The sequence below is a fragment of the Mobula birostris genome, chromosome 15 (assembly GCF_030028105.1).
Source record: "Mobula birostris isolate sMobBir1 chromosome 15, sMobBir1.hap1, whole genome shotgun sequence".
In the NCBI taxonomy this organism is placed as follows: domain Eukaryota; kingdom Metazoa; phylum Chordata; class Chondrichthyes; order Myliobatiformes; family Myliobatidae; genus Mobula; species Mobula birostris.
In genome coordinates this window covers 64,803,594-64,809,575 of record NC_092384.1, presented here as the reverse complement: position 1 = coordinate 64,809,575, position 5,982 = coordinate 64,803,594, and positions in this window count along the sequence as shown.

Below are 5,982 nucleotides of genomic sequence, written 5' to 3'. Positions count from 1 at the left end.
TACACTGAGCAATAAACAGAGAGGCAGATGATAGGTGGAGCACAATGAGACACAGTGGCAGCAATACAGGTAATAATGAGAAGCAGACGAGAGACTGAGTACTCAGTAGTTCAGGGGGCAGGGTAGAGCAGGAGCAGGGACAGGAGCACACGGCAATACAAAACCACAGACTGACAGCTAGGGGGAAAACGCACAAAAAGAGTTCAACTGGAGGTACTAACAGTACCCCACCCCATAGACGCCTCCTGGCGTTACAGCAGGTAGAGCTGGGTGCTGGCGATGAAGGTCCCTGATAAGAGAGAGGTCCAGGATGTTACGGGAGGGGACCCAGCACCTCTCCTCAGGACCGTAGCCCTCCCAGTCCACAAGGTACTAGAGGCCACGGCCCCGGCAATGAACATCCAAAAGTCGACGCACGGTGAAGGCCTCTGACCCACTGATGAGCCGTGGGGGAGGGGGAGTTTGGGGACAGGACACAGGGGGTAGCTCATGAAAGGCTGGATGCGGGACACATGGACGGTGGGATGTATGCAGTGGAGAGTGGAGTGGAGCCTGAGACGGATGCCAGCAGAGCTGACAACTTTAGCAATGGGAAAGGGACCGACGAAGCGAGGGGCGAGCTTGCAGGAATCCACCTTGAAGGGCAGGTCTTGGGTTGAAAGCCACGCACGCCGTCCCTGGCGGTAACGTGGGGCCTTGGAGCGATGGTGGTCAGCTTGACACTTGATCCTAGCAGAGGCACAGAGAAGAGCAGAGCGAGTGCACCCCCACATCAGCTGACAATGGTGGATGAATACCTCGGCAGATGGAATGCCAACCGCCTCCTCCTGGGCAGGAAACAGTGGAGGTTGGTAGCCAAGGCAGCACTCGAAAGGGGACAGATTGGTGGATGAGGATGGATGAGAGTTTACGGCATACCTGGCCCAGGGTAGCTGCTGACTCCACACAGAGGGGTTCTGGGAGACCAGACATCGCAATACAGTCTCTAGCTGTTGGTTGGCCCGCTCGATCTGGCCATCAGTCTGTGGGTGGAATCCTGAAGACAGACTCCCAGGGGCACTCAGAAGATTACAAAATGCCCTCCAGAAGTTGGATGTGAATTGAGAGTCCCGTCTGACATGACATCTATAGGTAAACCATGTAATTTAAAAACATGCAGTACTAGTAATTTGGCTGTTTCTTTGGCCAAGGAATGAAGTGTACAGACTTGGGGAAATGATCAACTGAGAGAATAGTGGTTATTACCATCTGATGGGGGAAGACCGATGACAAAATCCAGGGCAATGGGGGACGAGGGTCTCTTGGAGATAGACAGGGGTTGTAACAGACCAGCAGGTGACTGGTTAGAGTTCTTGCCTTGAGCACAGACCAAGCAGGCTGAGACAAAGTTGCAGATGTCATCTCCCATGGAGGGCCACCAGAACCGCCGACTGATGAAGGCCTGAGTACGCTTGGTTCCAGGGTGACAGGATAACCGGGAAGAATGACCCCACTGCAATACCTGTGAGTGGACAGCTAGGAACATAAACACAGTTGACTAGGGGCTGCCTCGCTCTGTTGAGCAACTTGCACCATGGCTTCAATGTCCCATTGCGCCTCACCCACGAGACAGTGATCTCAGGGGTCTCAAAGGAAGGAAATCTTCGGGAGAGGGCATCAGGTTTTCCATTCTTGGAACTGGGGCAGAAGGACAGAGTAAAATTGAATCTTGAGAAAAACAGGGAACAATGAACGTGACGGAAGTTGAGCTGCTTGGCCATAGGGATATATTCCAGATTCTTGTGATCAGTCCAGACTAAGAATGGCACCTATGTTCCCTCCAGCCAATGTCTCCACTCCTCCAGAGCTAGCTTCACAGCCAGCAACTCCCAATTTCCAACAGCATAATTCCACTCCGTGGGAATGAGGTGGTGAGAGAAGGCAGCACAGGGGTGTACCTTCTCATCCTTGGCCGAGCGCTGAGAGACAACAGCTCCTACGCCATTGTCAGACGCGTCCACCTCCACGATGAACTGCCAGTCAGTGTCGGGTTGAATCAGGATGGGGTCAGAGGTGAAACATTCCTTCAGGTCAGAGAATGCTTTTTCAGCTGCAGGGGACCAGGAGAATCTGACAGCTAATGAGGTAAGAGAAGTGAGTGGTGCAGCCAGTGTACTGTAATTTCTGATGAAGCGGCAATAGAAGTTAGCAAAGCCCAAGAAGCGTTGCAGCTCCCGACGAGTGAAGGGTTGGGGCCATTTGACAACTGCCTTGACCTTCAGTTGGTCCATTTGAATGGAACCACCTGAAGTTACATGCCCCAGGAAGGAAACTGTATTGCAATGAAACTCATATTTCTCAGCCTTCACGAAGAACTGGTTCTCCAGAAGGCACTGGAGAGCTCTGTGGACGTGACCTGTGTGTTCAGCAAGGGACTTAGAAAAAAATCAAAATGTCATACAGATAGACAAAAACAAATTGATTCAGCATGTCCCTGAGAATGTCATTTACCAGGGCTTAGAAGACAGCAGGGGCATAGGTGAGACCGAATGGCATGACCAGATACTCGTAATGGCCTGAGGTGGTGTTGAAGGCTGTCTTCCACTCGTCCCCTTCGCGGATGCGGACAAGATGGTAGGCGTTACGGAGATCAAGCTTGGTGAAAACTGAGGCTCCTTGTAGTAGTTCAAATGCCGAGGTCATGAGCGAAAGAGGGTAATGATTCTTCACAGTGACTTCATTCAGTCTCCGGTAATCAATGCATGGACGCAAGGAGCCGTCCTTCTTCCCAACATAGAAAAAACTGGCACCAGTAGGGGAGGAAGACGACCGGATGATGCCTGCAGCCAGAGACTCTTGAATGTACTTATTCATGGCTTCTGTTTCAGGTATAGACAGGAAATACAGGCGGCCCCTTGGGAGAGATGTGCCAGGCAAGAGGTCAATGGCGCAATTATATGGACGATGAGGTGGCAAGGAAGCGGCCTGGGACTTGCTGAACACAGCCTTGAGGTCCAAGTATTCAGGAGGGATGGCACTAAGGTCTGGAAATTCTTTGGGGGGGATCTGGGATCTGAGCATGGCGGAGGCAGTGAGAGTGATAGAATGGGCTTCAGCCTACAATCTTGCGACTGAGCCAGTCAATGTGGGGGTTGTGTCTGACTAAACACGGATGGCCCAGGACAATGGGAGCTTGAGGAGAGTCAATACATAAAGGGTTAACTGTTCATGATGGTTGTTGGATAAACTGAGACTCACCGGGGCAGTGACATGGGTGATGTTAGCCAGTCTCTGGCCATTAATGGTGACTGGAGAGCAGACGTGGGTAGTCTCCACTGGGCAGCCAAGCCGGAATCGATAAAACACCCTTCCACACCAGAATCAACCAAGACGGAGACTGCTCAGCGTTGGAATCGGGAAACAGGCAGAGTCGATATTCAGATGGACAGAGTACAATCTCAAGGTGCAAACAAAGTCGGCGTCAAAGTTCAGGCAAAAATCAAAACATCCAGAAAAATCGAAAAAAACAGAATCGGAAAACAGGCAGAGTTGATATTCAGACAGACAGTATAGATACCAATGCTAGAAAGGTTCAGGAAAATTCACTGGCACAATCTGGCCACAAACGGGTGAAAACACAGGACTGAAATACACTGAGCAATAAACAGAGAGGCAGATGATAGGTGGAGCACAATGAGACACCGGTGGCAGCAATACAGGTAATAATGACCAGATGAGAGACAGAGTACTCAGTAATACAGGGGCTGGAGTAGAGCAGGAGTGGGGAACAGGAGCACATGGCAAAACAAAACTACAAACTGACAGCTAGGGGGAAACAGACAAAAAGTTCAGCTGGAGGTACTGACAAAGAGATGTCGAGTTTAAAAAAAAGCAGGAAATGGATGGATTCAAAACCCATAAGTTCATAAACAGTGCGTACCGGGTGATAATAAATAAATAAAACAGAAATGGCTGGCTATGTCAGAAAGATAGATGTGTTTGATTGCACAACAGATAACTGGATGATGCATACTGAATGAATGGAGCAGTACTTTATAGCAACTGGAATAGATGATAAGGAACAAGCGCCATTGTTGCTATAATCAGAGGAAAAGCATAAAGTTTGATTGTAAGTTTGACTGCTCCAACCAAACCAGCTGAAATGAGCTTTGTTAATAAAGTGAACATAAGGTAGGAATATTTAGAAGCAAAACCATGGTGATCGCAGAACGCTTTAGGTTTCGTAAGCAGAATCAAAAGGAAGGGGAGTCCATTTCAGATATGTCACTGAATTGAATAAATTATCCAAGCATTGTCCTTTTAGTGATGGGCTTACTGATGTACTGAGAGATTGTTCAGATTGTGTAATTTTACAAGAAAGCATTGAAAAGCAGCTAACTGTAGTCCAGGACACATTTAAAAGAGCAGTTAAAATCACTGTATCAATAGGAACAGCAGTCAAAAGTGCAATTGAGTTGCAGTCAGGAATGAAAGTGAGCACGAATAAAATTGCAATGTCCGAACAGAAACTTGCCTGGCTGAACAAATTGTGTTATCATTGAGGCAGGGGCCCACATACACAGGGGCCCATCAAAGCAAGTTTAAAGGTGAAACTTGTAGGAAATGCAATACAGTAGAACACATACAAAGGGTGTGTTGGGCAGACAAAAATAAATGAACTACACAAGGAAGAGATAAAGATTAAAAACTCAAGTTTCAGTTTCAAAAACACTAATCTGCATGCTGTTGATGAAAAATCTGATAAAGATGAGTGACAGGACTGAGCAGCCTTGAGATTTACAATGTAAAAACAAACAAGATACAAGCAATATAGCTTATACCAGAAGAGAACAGCAACTTCATTAAAATGGAATTGGACAGAGCCGGTCCAGTTCCTTATACCATCTGTGATAAAGTAGTCAGTGAGCTTGATTGCTAGGCTGAAGGAATTTTTTCCAAGGTTAAGCGGTGCCCATAGGCACACCAGTGGTTCCAGCAGACAAAAAGGATGGGTACTGTCAAGATCCAAGGTGATTTTAAGATCACCATCATCCAAATACTGAAAGTAGATCAATGCCCTCTGCCCTGGATAAAGAATCTCTTTGTAAAACTTCCTGAAGGTAAACACTTCAGCAAAGTGGACTTAGCTGAGGCCTGCCTACAGATGGAGATGGAAGTCCAAAATGCTCCTCACCATAAACACTCAAAGGGGTTTATCATTATAATAGACTTACTTTTTAGAGTAGCATTTGCACATACGCTCCGGCAGAAAGTTATGGACCAGGGTGTTGCAAGGCTGCCCAAGCACTCAGTCCTACCTAGATGACAAAACTGTTACAGGTAAGGATGACAAGGAACATCTCCAAAATCTCAAGACAGGGTTAAAAAGATTAGAAGATTATAAGCGCAGAGCATGATGTGACAAGCTTGAATCCTTTAAACAAAGCATCACTTACTGTGGTCACATTATTGACGCATAAGAATTACACAAGGGTGCTGAGAACATTCAAGCAGTAGTGGATGTCCCAAGGCTGAAAGACATGTCACTGTTGCAGCCCTTTTTAAGGTTTTCCAATTGTTACAACAGGTTCCTACCAAACCTGGCTACTGTGTTCCACCCCTTGAACTCATGAAGATCAGGAAGAAATGGTGGCTTTTGAAAAGGCAAAGAAACTGTGACATTAGATACTGTACTCACACATTATGATCCACATAATCCTGTTCAGCTTGCCTATGACCTCCTTGCATTATGGTATAGGTGCAGTCGTGTCACATGTTATGAGGGATTGAAGAGAATTCCCCATAGCTTTTGCACCACATTCCCTTACTGCTGCAGAGAAAAGTTACTCACTGATTGACAGAGAAATCTTGAGTCTGGTTTCAACCAGCACCTGTATGGGAGAGTTTATCCTCATTACTGATCATCAACCACTGGTGTCCATTTTCACTCCACAGGTTTTCCCGCTCACAGCAGCAGCATGAATGCAGGGATGGGCTCCGTTT